The sequence below is a fragment of the Alosa pseudoharengus genome, unplaced genomic scaffold (genome assembly GCF_046254945.1).
Source record: "Alosa pseudoharengus isolate Yale_2024_CS ecotype anadromous, Long Island Sound unplaced genomic scaffold, YU_APseudo_1.1 YU_APseudo_1.1_scf_9, whole genome shotgun sequence".
In the NCBI taxonomy this organism is placed as follows: Eukaryota; Metazoa; Chordata; class Actinopteri; order Clupeiformes; family Clupeidae; genus Alosa; species Alosa pseudoharengus.
This window is the reverse complement of record NW_027468881.1, coordinates 8,216,429-8,234,615: the sequence shown is the minus strand read 5'-3', so window position 1 is coordinate 8,234,615 and position 18,187 is coordinate 8,216,429. Positions and strand designations below refer to the sequence as shown.

General features: G+C 40.7%; 1 protein-coding gene across 1 annotated transcript in view; it reads right to left on the bottom strand.

Moving 5' to 3' along the window:
- Positions 1-18,187, bottom strand: part of LOC143114973 (E3 ubiquitin-protein ligase PDZRN3-B-like) — a 43,977-nt gene that overhangs the window by 7,295 nt on the left and 18,495 nt on the right. The gene's annotated exons all lie outside the window — the stretch shown is intronic.

The following is an 18,187-nucleotide window of genomic DNA, read 5'->3' as shown; positions in this document are numbered from 1 at the left end:
CATGTCAAGTTGTATTTGGGAAGTCAAATACTGTAGGTTATTGCACTGGGAGTCCAGAGGTGTTTCATTCAATACCAGACTTAATTATAATAACACGGTAGCGCTCGACACTCAGTGGATAATTGCTTATTGGATGCAAATGCAAATTGCAAATCCTATTCAAATGAAACTGAAACCGGGAGGAGAAATTCAATTCAGCAGTCAGGAAGCTCAGTGAGGCTTCAAGGGACCCACAATCTAAATTAAACGGTCTGTCAGCACTCAGAGATGGCCTGCACCCAGTGGTGATAACCTTCTGACCCACCCACGGCTGTGTCCCATCTTGAACTGTGTGTGCATGTCTGTCTCTGTGTGTGTGTGTGTGTGTGTGTGTGTGTGTGTGTGTGTGTGCACTGGGGTAGATAACATTGATGAGGCTTCTTTAAGGTCACTGGCCCTACAAAGGCTTCTGGTCACTGCTATTCTCGCTCCCCTTTTTGAAATGATTGACTCCCCCCCCCCACCCCTGTAATTCCAACTGGGCACATTGTTTAAAATATTCCATTAACAACAGGCCATTCTGTTGTTGTGTCCGTGTTTGTCTCGTTTCACTGGTCTTCACCTTAACATTCCATTAAGACACTCTCGGGCAAACAATTTGAAATGGCTAGGGTTGAGATCGATGGTAGAGATGAGCACAGTGCCTGTGGGTCAATGTGTTTTGTCTGTGTTGCTCTTGCTTTACCGGTTTTCCGTTTTTGGTCTTGTATCCCTTCACCCCTTCAGACTGCACTGGTTTACTAAACCATCGTCTCTTGCCCTGTCAAAACCCAATCGATATCTATGCATGTTGTCTTTTCTTGGGAAACTTCTCTATCAGTATATTTACAGTATCATTAATGGCACAGAAAAAAACCAGTCCTGACTGCACAGTACTGTCTGGGCCAAACTCTACTGCTCTGGTCCAGAAAGCCCAAGCTAAATCAGACAGAATTAACACAGAGATGCCCCTGGGCGAGTGTGTGTACGTGTGTGTGTGTGTGTGTGTGTGTGTGTTTGAGAGAGAGAGAGAGAGAGAGAGAGAGAGAGGCAAAGGTGCATGGCTGATGTGCATATTAATAACCTAAATAGATGAATGCTTATCTCTGCCAAGCGATAACACCATCCCCTCCAATCTGCTCAGCGGCTGCTCATGGGCCGTGAAACCTGCCAAAAGGGCACTGCTGCTCACCTCCCCTGCTCTCCTCAGCAGCAAAACTGCACAGTCCTCCTGGCTTCTGACAACCACATGGGTATTTTGCATAACTAAGGGAGAGGAGTGATAAAAAGCACATGCCGGCCTTTCCAGACAGCAAAATGGAGATTATGGCCACAAAAAGACTATGGTTATTGCCGTGGACACTCCAACATGAACCACACAAATGTACCAATGAATTTGTGATGATGCAGAAATCCACTGTAGCATTCATCTAGTCATCCATGCTCTGCACACCCTTAAAGGAATTATCCGGAGTAAAATGCACTTTAGATCAATTTACGGATGATTGGGAGTACATACGTTGTGTTGACATCAAAATCATGTCATTCGGATGTGTTTTGAGAAAGTTTGATTTTACCGTTTTTAGTCAAAACTCGTTAGCGTGGAAGTGAGAAGGGCATATTATTTCGCCACTACAAAACGCTATTTTTATACCTCTTCTACAGTTCCAAACAACATTACACTTACGTGGTAGTGAGTAGAGGGTCCCTAAAGCCAAACCAAAGTATCCCGAGGTCTTTATGTGGTCGGATAGAGAGTCCAGAATGAATTTCATCAAGCCAGTACCTTTCCTAGCCTGGGTGTTCCCATGCTGCCTTGCGTGCGATTTGATTTCACGCTGCTAAGGCAGCCTGGAGACCATGGAGCAAATTTTCGCCTGAGATAGGAGACCAATCACAGAACAAGGGGGAAAGCAAGACGATGATGAGCTATGCACAGACGCATTTGATAGACATCCGTGGCAGTAGGTAGGAGTCGATTGCCAAGTGTGCTCTGGAAATTCACAATTTCGTTGCCGTTTAAAAAAAAAAAAAAAACATAGTAATTGTGAATTTCCAGAGCACACTTGGCAATCGACTCCTAAAGTGCATTTTACTCCGGATAATTCCTTTAACACAACAGTGTGTAGATCTCTTACCTTAACATAGTGGCTTCAAACTCATTTTGCTCATTCTGATTTCCCAGACATTACTGATTCAAGCAAACCAAGTATTGCACTAACATTGTTGTAACGTGCAGAACCCTTTTCATCAGTTTCAATGCACTGGTTACCACCTTAGCGTAGTGGAAATGGGAACCCGGGGCATCGAACATTTACCACAGCTTTTACATTGTTTTGCTTTAAATGTAAACCTGACTTCTTTAACGGAGCCCCCCCCCACACACACACACACAAATCACACACATAGTTAAAGATTGACTAATTCCATTGACATAGAAAGACGCCTAATTAGATCCACTCAATATCACAGCAGAATCAGAACAGCATTTCACAAGACATTTGCTGTGGGAGACAGTTATTAGGCTAACTAATGCCCTCACTGAGAGATCTTTAATGTCATTACTTATAACATCCAAGAGATCATTTATGTGTGTGTGTATGTGTGTCTTAAAGAAAGAGAAACTTCTTCAGAGTCTTAAGCACCACCCCAACCAATAAAGTTCAGATCAAACTTGAGAGTATCATCGAGTCCTAATGAACAAGTCAGTGCCATGTCCAAGCACCTCGCTGTGATCTCCACGGCGCTTGTCTCCTCTTGCTTCGTCAGCGGCGGCACACTGAGCTGCGCTCGTTGAGATCTCCTGTCTCTCCCGTCTGCGGAGCAGTCGACGTCATGTTTCGCGTTCGCTCACTGTCTCCCATCTCCTTGCTCTCTCCACATTACTCACGTGCCTCCTGGCACACGGGTCTAAAATTCGCCCGCCGCATACCGCCTGCCACCCAATGCCCGCTGCTGCTTTTGTGCTTAATGCTGTTGTACCATACATTTCAAACTGTGTGCTTCGATTGCTAAAGTAGGCCATGTAATCTTTAGATCTCTGTGTGTTCCACCACCACTGGATTATGGGAAATTTGACAGCAAGGGTTAGCCTAAGTGCTAATCTCCTGGCTCGCACATCAGCCATGCACACAGCTTGATAGGGTTGCCATGAAAAAAATTAATAACAGGATCTGACTGATGTCAAATGACAGATGTAACAAATGAAGACAATGAAAACAACTATGGTGTGGCGGAAACTGTGAGACATTAGATTTATACTAAGTGATCTCAAATCAGAAGTTGGCAGATATTTTGCAACAGACAACAGGTATACTGCTGGCTCCAACAAGAGACTAAAGGCAAAAGTGGGCGTACACACTTAGCCACAACTGCCTAGTCATGAATATACTCTTTCTGCTCCTTAACTGCACTTCAAAACAAGAGGCCGACAACAGCATTACCTGAGAACATTACCATCATATTGAAGCTTACCTGGTTCTTTACTACCATACTTGAGTCGGTTTTCAGCCCTTGGTAGTGACCTAACTACCATGGCCCATGAAAAAACTAGCAGACAGCCAAGTAGCAAGATAGTCACACACTCACAGATACAGTATGAGCAGGAAAATGTAGAGGGCTGCTGCACAGAAGAACGGAAAACACTGCACCAACAACTGCATTGAATACAAATAAAAGCTATAAAGCAAAAACTCAGCATCCATCAAGGTATTGTGGTAATTGTGTTCTCAACATAACTACAAACACTGCTCTCGCTCTCACACACACACACAAACACACACACACACACACACACACAAACACATGCACAGACCCACATCTAACAATAAGAACCAAGAAAGCAGGCATTCATGTAACTTTTAAGTGGTGGTGTTACCTGGCAGATGTTGTGCAGGAGTCTGCAGTGCTCATCCGACCTCTGCACCGAGCACAGACGGCAGCCCATGGTGCAAATGCGCCAGTGTTGCACGCTCCTCATAGACGCACGCACACACACACACTCACAAAAAGACACAGAAAGCCTAATGCACGTGGAGGCGACTGCTTCTCTGACTGGCTGCTTGTCCGCTAGCGGCGCAGACAAGTGTATCTCTGAGATTTAAATAGAAGAGTGGCCCCTGCTAGCCCTGCGTCTCTCTCTCTCTCTCTGTGTGTGTGTGTGTGTGTGTGTTTGTGTGTGTGTGTGAGACAGAGAGGGAGAAAGAAAGACAAAGTTAAACTGAGAGTGTGTGTATGTTCTTGTGTGAGTGTGTGCATGTCTATGCATGCCTGTGTGCATTTGTGTGTGTCTGTGGTTGTGCGCACATGTACGTTTATGTGAGATTTTCTACACAGCTGCGTGCGTGTGTTTGTGTGCTCTCATATGTGTGTGTCTGTGTGCTTGAGAGAGAAAGACTGTGTGTATGTGTGTGTGCATGAAGGACTCTGCCCATCACTACCCCCTCCCAGACTCTATTTCTTCCTCTGCAAAACAACAGAACTGCTCACTCATTCAGAAACACCATTTCCCTCTGCATTCAGTTTTCTGCCGGTAAACAAACACACACACACACACAGAGAGAGAGAGAGAGATACACACACACAAACACTCTCCCCCATCACATTGACACTTCCCAGACCCCTGGCCAGTTCCCCTGGGTCTCTTCCCAATTTCAGCTTCCCAGGAGAGCTGGCACGGTTAACCTGACGCAACAGAGCCACTCTTTTCCACTCTCTGTGCACAAAATCATCCACACACAGCATGTGCATACAATGCCTATGGGGAGTTTCAAGTTCCAAGTGAAATGGCCTATGAAAGTATTAAAGGTAAAAATGAAACATATAAATGTATGCCCCCTGTCCTTAGTACTGGGTTAAAACACCTACATTCATAGATACATACATATCTAGTGTCCCAAGGAGCTCTGGCCCTGGCCGTCTCTGATACAGTAGCACCCAAACCTTGGGGGCATGTGTGTCACGTGGTGCCGCTGTGAATCAGGAGCACAACAAAAGCCTAAGCAGCGCACAAGAGCAGCCAGCTGCTGCCTCTGAGACTCCTTTGCTGGCCCTGTCAGTGTGTGTGTGCGTGTGTATGTGTGTGTTTGTGTATGGTGTGTGTGTGTGTGTGTGTGTGTGTGTGTGTGTGTATGCGCTTGTATGCGTGAGTGAGAGATATTGTGTGAGTGTGTGTGTGTGGTCAGCAGTACCAAGAGGCCTTGCCTGTGGACTCTCCTGTCACTGTCTTTCATCGTTTCAGGTACAACTGTGTGTGTGTTTGAGTGTGTGTGTGTCTGTGTCTGTGTGTGTGTCTATATACTTCCCCATCAGCACAGTAAAGTGGCTGTCCCTGATCTTTATTTTAGGTCTAATGCAGCTTCTTAGTTCTGCAGGATAGAACACTTTACAGAGCCACACATGCACATGCATATCACCGGATTTCTGGGAACATTCTGAAGATTATGTCATGGGAGAAAGGGGCTCTCATTTAGTTACGTCCATAATGGCATCTCTTTATAATCATAATGGTAGTTATCTGCCTCACCCTTGATATACTAACGAGAGGAGTCGGTCAAAGGCTGGTTGACGCCATGGAAAAATGATACTGACCTGGAGACAGTGACAGTTTCACAATTCTATTATCTCAATGGAAGCACCGCAGGCTGTGCATTTAGCCCAGGAAGTCCACAAACTGAGAACAGCCCTCTCTGCACAAATATCAGTCCGTCTCTTACGTATTGTTGCTTGTCCTGCCTATAAAATAACACAAGCTATACTATAGTTAACTTCCTCCATATTTTAGAAAATTACTGAAAATATATACTGTATATATATATGAAGTTGTCTTTCATGAGACATCAGTGTGGGACGTGCTTTTTCCCCAGCATGATGCAGTTCCACCATTTTACCAGCAGGGGGTAACTTTCTACAGATATCCAGCTTAGTCCTCATATTCCACACATGGAATATGTTCTCCTCACACTGAATGCAAAATCATTGTCAGTTCATTGTGTCTCATATCATTCCTATCATCACTACAGCAACAAACGAGACCTGCCATGTCAGGCCGATCTTCAAACACGTCATGTTTGTTTGTAATTGCATCATATTGGCCCTTAGGGTACTGTCCAGCACTGCAAACTAAATCAACATGATCTTCCCTAGGGCTAAATACTTGATGAAAAACAACCTTGTGATGGAGTGCATCTTCTCTGTGCTGCGCTGTGTTGTATTTGAGTCTGATATGCTGCATATGGTCTAGTGCTCAGCTATGCTACATGACTTTCTAGTGAGTCATAAGTATCTACATTACTACAGGGCCAAGGGCTCAGAGACTCCCTGTCAATAGATGACAGTCAGAGCAGTTAGTCTTTATAGTGAGCCACAAGGGCAGCATGGATATATGAGGGCAGGATGGTGATGATTATTTATTATTATTTACTATTATTTATGATTATATAACACTCTACCTATGGTCGCACCCCATAGAATACCACATACAGAACAATTCTGAAATGTAGTACATAAAGCAGTTCATTAGTTATTGTAACCTCCACAGTGAAGTATGATCATAATACATGATGTTTATCCACAACTTTATGCTAAAACCTCACAGAACACAACACATACATATCACTTCTGTTGAGTAATATCTATTGAGTTATTCTAAGCAGAATGGATAGACACCAAATCTTCCTCAGACAGGCTCTGTAAACATCAGCAGTAGTGGAGAGGTGCGCTTCCCAACGCTGTTGTGCAGCAACGATGGAGAGAATGTTGATATGTTGAAATGTTGACTCTCATTGTCATTTAACAGCTATATCTTTCCTTTATGGGAAATACATTCCAGTTTAATTTATTTTTTATGTATTTAGAAATAGTCATCAGTAATTGCCACTGTCCTCCAGGCACATTAAGCAGCCTAAGACCCGAATCTTTCGAAACCGAAAGCCCATGGTACTGGCACGTGACAATCTCGTGAAGAAACCTTAAGAGCCTGATTCAGGGGGAGTGACCCATCTACCTGATGACAGTCCAGGAGCGAGAGAGAGAGAGAGATAGAGAGAGAGAGAGAGAGAGTCCTAACCTGCAGTGTGTTCTTGGAAAAGAGACGAGAGGACTGCGGTTTGCCTCCCTGTTCCTCCTGACCTGTGTGACTCATGCAGTGATCATCGTAGCCTTCAGGGGAGGCACATACACGCACAATGTGTCATGCACACTCCTCACTTCACTTTACCTCTGCTCACAACACCTTCACCCATCCCCTCACAGCGAAATGTACAACCATTAGCATAATAACACAGCAGCACCATGCTTTTACAACAGAGGCATTTGTCTTTGGGATTTCCACCAGTGAAAGTCATGTCAGAGTTCACTTTCTAAAGTTTTCTGGGGGGTTGTTTTTCACGGTAGAACATGCCCTCACATATATTAGTGGAGGTGTGGAAAAAAAATAGATAAATCACTTCCACTCCCTCTCTTTCGTCATAACTTTTATTACTGTGAATGTTTGTGGCGGTTTTATGGAGGGGAGGGGATGTTTTGGCACTGAATGTCATGCAATATCCTTCCACATGTGCTCTTGTGTCTGCGTCAGAAGGTCTAGCTTGAACATCATCACTGGGACTCACACATTCACACCACCTGTTCGAACACTGGTCTCCATCTCCGTCTGCATCTTCATCTCCACCTTCCTCGTGGGACTACGGGCAGATCTCCACCTCCACTATCATCCATCAAAAAGAAGAGACATCAAAGCAAGCACTCATGGTGGTTCATTCTTAAAAATCCTTCATTCGAATGGGATCAAAACATATTTAGAAATGCACCTACGCATTCCAACCACCTTATCCACTTGAGCTTGCTGGGATTGCTTTGTCATTGTATCTGAATATCAGCAGCGTTAGCCCAGGTCAGATATTACAATGCTCACCACTGCTATAGCTCTGGGACATACTGTATATATATATATATATATATATATATATATATATATATGTGGTTTGGGGGGAGAGACAAAACAAACAGAACAAGGCTAACTGTCTTCCTCTCTCACACAGCTTATTCAAACAATGTCTCACCAGAGGCAAGAAACAAAACCTCACCATATCCCTGACATGAAGTGCCTAATGTGAAACACAAGGAGACCTTGTAACTATACACTCAAAACAGCATTGTTATAATGCCTTTTTATTGATTTATTAAAGGGATATTCCACCATTTGGGGAATTACACTCATTTCGTCATGAGAGTATAGTTCCATGTCAAATCAGCCTAGAAAATCGCCACGTTTCATATTCCGTTGGTCTTATTACACTTTCTAACTTGAGAGGAAATAAGTTTTAAATAGGAAAATTACCGGAAATCTTAGTCACTTTGTGACGCTAGCAGGTGAGATGCTAATGGTCTAATCCGATTCAATGATCTATGCTAAGATGGAGCTAAAAGTGGTACCGCCAGACGCAGAGAACGGCTTGATGAACTGGAGAAAGGTAAAAATCAATTGTTTAACTCAAGGGGAGGTGAAAAATGAGTGTAATTCCCCAAATGGTGGAATTTAAGTCTCTAAGTAAGACACAATAAAAAAAGTGGGATGGTGTTTGCAGTCCATCCTTAGAGGTGCAGTCCATGATTCTAATCCAGTGTATGCTCAAAAACCCTCTGTTTATACAATTACAGTCATTAACAATTTCAGACAATTAACATGCTGCTTCCGGAGCCCTAAAGGGATGGCTGTAAATTGATTGGCCTTTGAGCTGAACCATGTACAACCTTTTGCCATACTCACATTATTATAACTTAACTTTAATGGCCACAATGTGAAGTTGTGTTGGCACTGATTTTAACATCACTATCTGGTGAGGTCATACCCATTAGAAGCACCAGCTGTTGGCCAGTGTGGTCATCCTATACACTTCATATTCAAGGACTATCACGGTCTCTACACTACCACTACCAGTAGGTAAGTTTCCACACCTAATACTCACTGACTTGTATGTAACACTTCTGTCTTCTCACACAACATTTAATCATGTTTTGTTTCTAAAACACATACTGATTGTGAAGTTCTAATCATACTCCTACACATAACAACAGTAGAGCAGGGTAGACATTCTTCCTTCAGGGATTGATATGTCTCTACACTGCATATTCAGCCGTTCTTATGGCCCTCTACACCTTCCATTCAAATTCCTATGTCTTTCCACATTAAATACTCACCAATGATTCTCTACTGAACACTATACATAATTGGGTTAATTTTCCAATATACAACTATTCTGATGTCCTTCTGATCCTCATGTTCACCAACACTACATCCTTCTCCTGCTGTTCTGCTACAATACATATGACTGTTCTGCTACAATACATATGACACGCTTCTATACTGATAGAATTTTGATTTGATTTGAATGTACTTCTACGATGCCACTAAATGTTTTTATCTCCCTCTGTTATAACAAACTCAGTTTCCCAAATGAGGTAGAAAAACGGAAATCTGGTGAAATCAGCAGGCTCCTCAGTCAGGGTCTCTGCATTACGCCGGGGAAAACAGCCTCGACTATGAATTACAATCAGCGATGCCCATCAGGAGTGGCCATGTGATCAACCGCAGGGCGACGCACATGGTCTGATGTCAGTCTGACTCTCTCTCTGCTCGCCATGAAGGGCAGGAGGAAGCAAGCAAACACACATACACACACACACACACACACACACACACACCGACGCTGTTCCTCCCTGGCTCCTTGCAATTCATATAATCCAGCACTCTTCCTGCAAGAGCAATATTGTGAAATAAACATATGGTTTAGTTATTAGGCAAAGGCATATTTCTGTGTTTTGGCAGAATTTCATTACAAAATTAGAGATGGAGGTCCCTATCTCTTTCCCTTTCTGTGTGTGTGTGTGTGTGCACGTGTGCACGTGTGTGTGTGTGTGTGTGTGTGTGTGTGTGCACGTGTGTGTGTGTGTGTGTGTGTGTGCACGTGTGTGTGTAAGGATGAGGCTGCTTACAAAGTGGAGACAATGGAGTACCTGCAGCCTGTGCAATGGTTACCTCAGGTCACAGACAGAGGTACAGAACTCTTTTGTTTTTCATTGACTGTCTTTGCAGTGTCTGTATTTACCTTTCACATGGCCCCTGTGTCTACAATAAAGTTTGGGTGGCTTGACAAGTGCAAGCACTATGGGGCGTAACAAATACAGATGATCCATCACACCCAAAACATGTCATTTAAAAAAAATGATTGAAGAGGAAACAACGGGGATAGACCCACATGAGTGACACCAAAAAAGCTTCATTTTGCATGGAATAGAAAACGAGTCGGCGAGCTCTTTTGGAAACCACACTGAGGGCAGAGAGGAAGACACCACTTGCAATGTGTAAATTAGAAGGTATCTTCACTTAACCCACAGGGCAAAATTACACTTGACAGGCTCCTCTTCCTTCACATGAAGGATTATATACAACAAGTTCGATCTTAACACATGCACTCTGGATATAATGCTAATACTATTTAAGATATTTATATTAGCTCTGTACCGGTATTGTATTTGCATCATGTTGCATCATGTATATTATTTCACCAGAAGGAAATGCAAATTACAGCAATACATCAAGTGCTGTTGTTTTTCTATTTCCCCACATACAGTAGACTGCTGTATGTGTGATCCATGGTAAACATTAGCAATGAATTTTGTTCAAACCTACTTTCATTCATCTACTTCTGCCTATGCTGAAGTGCTGTGTGTGCACTGTGTCTACAGTGCAAAAAGTGTATGTGTGTGTGTGTGGGTGTGTGGTGTGTGTGCACTGTGTCTGCAGTGCAAAAAATAAGATCAGAAAAAACAGTGTCTGACTAAAGAGTGCGATATAGGAGGGTCTGGCTCTCCGCAAGTGTCAGTCTGAAGGTCATTTTTTAACATGGGGTGGTGGACAGAGAGTGACAGATGATAGAAAGATTGCTGTAATGAGAGAGTTTCTCTCACCGTCTACAATTCCCAGCATGAGAAAATGACAAGCAAATGAACACACACTAAGACAAGGAAACTTCCAGAAAAAAATGTAGGACGATGCCTTATTATGTAGGGATTGGTAGATTGCCCCCACGCTTGCTGAGCATTTGCAATGGTGGGAAATGTCGCCACTCTTTTTGAGTCTATTCTGACATGAGTCCCAATCATACATCATCTGCGTAATGCCTCCAAAATATCTATTAAAAAAGCTACCTTAGTATAGACTCAGAGAGGTTGTGCCATGTTAGAACCTGCTGACATACTGGTCTTCTTGATTTTGGTAGAGGCAGAGGTACAGGTGTAGGTGACTACAGCTTTCAATCGTTCATTTAAGTGAATTAAAACTAGGGCTGTCAAAATAACTGATTAATTTCGATTAATTAATTTGAGAAAAAATAACTGATTAAAAAAAATAGTGCAGATTAATCGATTCCGTATGACCTTTGACCCCGAGCCGTTCTAGTCAGTAACCATTAGACTGTAAAATGAAGGAGAGAGAAGAAAATGTGCTGCCTAGATCATTGATTGGAACATTTACTTTTAAAAAATGGCCTGATGGTGTTAAAAATATAAAGTGTTGATTAAAATAAAGTCCTCTGCAATGTCTGCAGCAAGGAATTTGCATATCACTGGAGTTCAATGCAAAGAAATAGTGTTGACATTGAGGGGAGTGTTAATTTATTTTCATTGTGTCCCCTAGTTTATATCTGTGGCCTGAAATGCCTTGTAGTGAAAAAAAACTTCTTCCCGAAGCACTTTTGAATTTATTTTCTCAGCATATTAGGTCATATCACAGATTATTATGGCCATTATTTGAACAGTGAAAATAATAATAAAAGAGTTTTTGAACTTTAATGTCACTAATGCTGATTATTCAATGATTCGATTTGAATTTAAATAATTCAAATACTGTCACAGGAAAAATTATATATGCGATTAATTTAGATTAATTAATCACGGAGTGTATAATTAATTTGATTAAACATTTTAATCGATTGACAGCCCTAATTAAAACCCTTGTGTAGGCTTTTCCTTTTTGCAACAATTCTGAGAGTGCTGACATTATGGATGGCTTCCTCCAGTGACTCCAGTAAATTAAGTTCTTTACGCCTCACTTACTATAGTAAAAATAAGTGATGGTCAGCTGTTCTGGGCTGCCTACAACAGTTTCAAGCACACACACACACATACACCGACCTACATTTCTATGTTAAAGCATTCCATGCTTTTAGAGTAATTTTGGCCAAGCCAGCCAACAATAGCATCAGTACTGCCATGACGTTTTAGTACTGAACCAATCCAGCTCCATTCTGTAAGGGATCTCAATCACCCCCCGATTTGATCTATTACACACTCGTACAGAAGCAGCAAGTATTAAAAGCCCAGGAGTACTAATTAATGACATCTTAAAGATATTGCAGATGGCAGCATAGCATAGTGATTTCATACATGTCTGTCTTACAAGAGTCTCCTGGAGAGAGAACTTTACATGACAGCAGCCAAGGAGCAAGAGACAGTGCACAGTAAATAAAACCTATAGCTAATGGAACAGATCTGGTAATGATCTGAAGTAGATCTTGACTGACACTGCATAAAGTACAAGAGTCAGCTGAAACTGGACTGGCTGATAGCAGCCATTGGGTAGCAACCACAGAACTGTAAGGATGTCTAATTCAATTATATCAACACATAGGTTCATATGTCTGTATTTGTTTCTGGGTTACAGCTATAATCACACTGGTTTTGTTATCTTGAGTGTATCACAAGTCTTAAGTATAGCAAGTAGCATCGCCTGGGTGCAACATATATTGGGGTCCTTCCAGTGGAGTGAAGTTGAGAGCTCACTATCGAGTCATATGGATTACATTTATGTGCTGGAAGCATGGAGATGGGCAGATAGCCTTGCTTATCTGAAGGAAAAATAAAGGAACGTGACAGTAATGAACTTCCTATTAATGTGCACAAACTGTGAATAGGTTTAGAAAAACAAATGTCTGTAAATTTGATCAGATTTTTATTTTCTTGATTAAAGGCTTTTTTGAGGCTGGATTACTAAAATCTACCGGTAAGTACAAATACATGAACAAAATAAAAAGCTGACTTCTTAGAGAGGAAGTTACTGTGAGAGGTCAGTCAGATTTCTCTGGAGTATGTTATCCCAGCCAAGATCAACAGAGGCCAACGTGAAGGCAACGGAGGGGTCCAATTTCACTGAAGCAGCACACCAGAGAGGCTACTCTGACTTTGCCCTACGGCACAGCGCAAAAGAAACAGCAGGGGTCTGCAGGCATCTGACAACAAACCCCGAGCTCCAAAAGATAATATTCATTTAGCTTTCTCCTCTCACTTGGGACATTAAGGGGAACCAGCAGTTTGACATTAATTATGGATAAAACTCAAATGTGGGCGAGTTTTGGACAGAAATAGAGCGCGGAGTCAAATGATAAACCGCATTCGTCAGGCTCTCAAAAGCAGAGAGAGAGAAAGAGAGAGAGAGATGGGGAGAACATTTTCACACAATATTAAGATGGAGAAAAAAACTGGATGCTGGGGATTGTGGGCTGCCAGCCGGCCGCTGAGGCAGTGGGATTATGTCCCATGAAAGGTACCTCACGGTCCGAGGCCAGCACACAGCGTGCTCTGCTAGTCAAAGTGGTAGACTCGACACAACACAGACTTGGCCATCTCAGAGGGGCTGGCCAGGCCAATGGATCTGAGTTCAAGAGAGTTCAAAATAGTCTTCAAAAGAGTTCAAAATCAACATCAACTCACTATTTCATAACTAAAGCCACAACTCTCTGTTGCAGTTAGGTAGGTAAGGTAGAATAAAAAATCCAATCATTTTCCCTTTTGGGTGCTAGGCAGTTTCAGCTGATTTGAATTTGTAATGTGAGGGATAACCATAATTATAGAATTTTTGGTAACACTCCATAATAAGGTGCCATAATAAATAGCAAACTAGTAATTACCTAACCCTTTGTTAATATTTGTTAATTGTTACTAACATATTTGGCACAAGTTAATAGTTTTTTCATCATCAATTAAATATTTGTTGTTTGCATAAAATCTGTATGTTAATGTTTTAGCAAATCTATTAACTAATATTGTATTAATATGTGTTAATAGTTAACTAAATGTTTTTTTTGGCACTACTTAACAGTTATTTATTACATCATTTAAATGTTAAATGTTTATTTACAAACTAGATGTTAGATAAGTTAATGACTTATTATTATTTAACTAATTGTTATTAAACTGTGCTTCTGCCTATCCCATTATAAACCACTCCCCATAGGACCCTTACAATAGATAGATAGATAAATAGATAGATACTTTATTGATCCCGAAGGGGAAATTCAAGAAAAAAACACGGAGCTACCTTGACATGCCGCCACTCTTGTCGGCGCCAGAAACGCTTGCAATAAAGTTGGTTAAGCTTAATTAATATATTAGTAGTATAGCTATAAGCGTGGGGCCCCTTATAATAAAGTTGGTTGAGCTTAATTAATATATTAGTACTATATAACTATCAGTATGGGGGACCCTTATAATAAAGTTGGTTAAGCTTAATTAATATATTAGTAGTATATAGCTATCAGTGTGGGGCCCCTTATAATAAAGTTGGTTAAGCTTAATTCATATATTAGTAATATATAACTATCAGTATGGGGGACCCTTATAATAAAGTTGGTTAAGCTTTATTAATATATTAGTAATATATAACTATTAGTCAGACGGTGAAGGGACTGAGACCAAAACTGGCTTATTCCTTTTTCCTTTTATTCCTTTTCCCATTTATTCCTTTAGGAAAAGTTTAAACAAAACATGCCTTCAGGCACTGACATACATAAAACAGCATCTGCACAAGCAAATTAAAAAGAAGTAGTTGAATGGGCTATATTACATGCATGATTCCTATACCATCACTGTCAGCCCTACTAGCAAGGATACGTGCGACATGGAATGTTCAGGTGCACAGAACGAGTTAATTAATATTCTGAGACCAGAGCCGGACAGTAATGGAGTACATTTACTTGAGTACAGTACTTGAGTACAATTTTGAGGGATCTGATACTTTACTCGAGTATCAATTTTGGGGAGTACTCATGACTTTACTTAAGTACATTTGAGAGGCAAATATTGTACTGTTTACTCCACTACATTTCTATCCATAACCGTGAGTACCCGTTACTACTTCTAAAAAAAAAGGAAAAAAGAAAAATCTTGGAAACCCTCAAGTTGTTGTTTCCCTCTCAAACATGATTGGATTGTGCAGGCACCACTGATTGGGACAGCCTATCAGCAATCACTTTCAGCTTTCCGCCAAAGTCAACTCCATGGTTAGATTTAGATAAGAGACGAAACCATGGACGAAACAATGGATGAAGACGCAGCAGGTCCATCCCGGGAATGTGCCAACCCGTGGCCCCACCTCGCCAGAGTATTTAAATTTTCTGAACAAGTTGTCGCTTCAAGTGTTTCAATTACAAAATAGCCTAGTATTTTGTATTTGAAATACGTATTTTAAATACATGTATTAGAAATACTGCCCATCCCTGGCAACATGGTAAAAAGATGAAAATGACTTGATTTTACTTTCAATTTTTTTTACATTCTCCAAGGTATTAACATTAACATTTTTCATAACTCCATGTAGGACGTTTCTGTACATAAATGTAAGCACTGTGGCAGTAGGCCTAGTAATTCAATATTTAGAAAATGTACTCTTGATACTCAAGTACTTTTAAAAACAAGTACTTCAGTACTTAAGTAGACATCTGACTGTTGTACTTTTACTTGTACTTGGTAGGGGATAGCCGGGACAGTTGAAACACTTTTTAATTAAACGTAATTTACAAAGCGATCGAACCACACTGAAAGCTAATATTTGGTCACTAGTAAGCTACATCTGTCCTCTGTCAAATACAAATGCATTTTCAGCTTTGAACAAAACCGTTCAGGAATTATTTCAGCAAAAGTGGGACGTGCGTTTTGTTTCATTCGTCCCTCCTGGTCGGGACAGTTGAAACAACATAAGGGGACGAATGAAACATACAGTTTAAGCCATATAAACGTCCCACAATTTCAAAATGTTACTACATATCATGAATGGTACTCCCAAAAGGTGTTATTTTAGATAGATTGTTGCAGGGCTATACGTCTTCGTGCATGTCTGTTAACAATTCATTGCCATCATCGTAAAGCGTGTATGAAGCGGTTTTTGAAATATCATGTCCTGTGGATGATTCTGCCATGTTTATAGCTAGAATGGTAAGCTTTCCCATTTATATCATGTTTATATTGTTGAAAATGTCGTTTCACTAGGTTTTTACGTGGGTTAGGCCACTGCACATCCAAATAAGTAGGCTTAACGACCCATCGGCTGTCAGTCTCCATAGGATAACATGGGAAAACTCAACCCCTTACCTGGTGGGCCCAAATGTATTTTCATCTTCCTAAAACTGTTTTTCCATGTCTCACCTCCATAGATGATTGTTTAAACACAGATATTTGTGCATTTAATTAAAATACATGGAGGTACAGCCAAACAAGTGTTTCAATCGTCCCGACACAGACATATGACACTATAGCTTGTTTTGCTTTCCATGTAAACAAGCATGCGATATGAAAGTCTGGGATTGTGGAGAACACTAAATGGTCTACTGAATAAGCATTAAGTCAAACCTTTAAATGAAAAACACTGATTAATAATCGAAAAAATTTAACCGCTAATGAAGTTTACTTTTGCGCATCAAAACTCGTTTATCGCCTGTAACTCCGTGATAAAATGACATAGCAGGAAGATATTTGGCTGATAGAAGGAGGTTAACATGATCTATGTTTTGACCAAAGGACGTCTGTCTATCATCATTACACTCGGAGAAAACTGGATTGTTTCATTCGTCCCGGCTCTCCCCTATCTGTACTTTTACTCAAGTAATGAAGCAGTGTACTCTGTCCGCCTCTGTCTGAGACTCACTAAACACTCACAGACGTAGACCATACGGAGGTAATGCATAAACATAATGCTAAACTAAATGTACATTCATTTCCTGCTAGACTGAATTGCACTTTCCATGAGCACTAAGCTAAACTACACTGAATGCATGGAAAGTTGCTAGCGGAGTTTACAGCTAGTCACGTTAGACTTGTATGTGAAAACATTAATAAACGTTATCTAAGTTGCTAGAATTGCACCCAAATCCTAACAATACATGTAACGTAATATAATACAGGTGGTATATCGAAGTTTTCAACTTAAACAACATTTTATAGTTAAAAATTAAAACAACGTGGAGAGTGCTTTAGCCTATACAGTCAACCTATCCAGTGCAAAGCATACCGCTTCTGATCAGCTATGGCAACAATACAAGGACAAAACGCAGCAGAGCTGCAGTATACCGTTTCTCCAAAGGGGGCTCCAAAACACCAATCTCAATAAAGCTGCTTAATTAGGTCTACGGCGAAAATCACATACACTAAACTACATTTCTAACTCTGTTACACCCCATCCCCTGAATTTCACCAAATTCAAGCAGCAACCAAATAGTACTTCCAAAGGCAAAGAGTACACTACTATCTAACACTAGACAGAGGGTCACCAATTACAGGACAGCATCCAATAAGGATGAAGTGGAAGAAGAGGTGTGCAAACTCTCACACAACCAACCACTGGCAGTAGGGTGCCTTATACACCCCACAAGACCATAAAGCAATAAACCATAAATTCCATAAATTCTCCACAAAGCTAATCAGAAAAGCTAGATAAATAATAATATGTCATTAACTTTTATATTAGTATATAGTTTGTAAATAAACATTTAACATTTAAATGATGTAAGAAATAACTGTTAATTAGTGCCAAAATACATTTAGTTAACTATTAACAAATATTAATACAATATTAGTTAATAGATTTGTTAAACCATTAACATACAGATTTTATGCAAACAACTATTTAATTAATGATGAAAAACAATTAACTTGTGCTAAATAGATATTTTATTAACAATTAACAAATATTAACAAAGGGTTAGGTAATTACTAGTTTGCTATTTATTATGGCACCTTATTATGGAGTGTTACCGAATTTTTGATACATTTTCAGAATTTGACTTTATTGTGGACACAGACTTAACCTTTCCTCTGAGGGAGCCACACATTATTAAGCTAC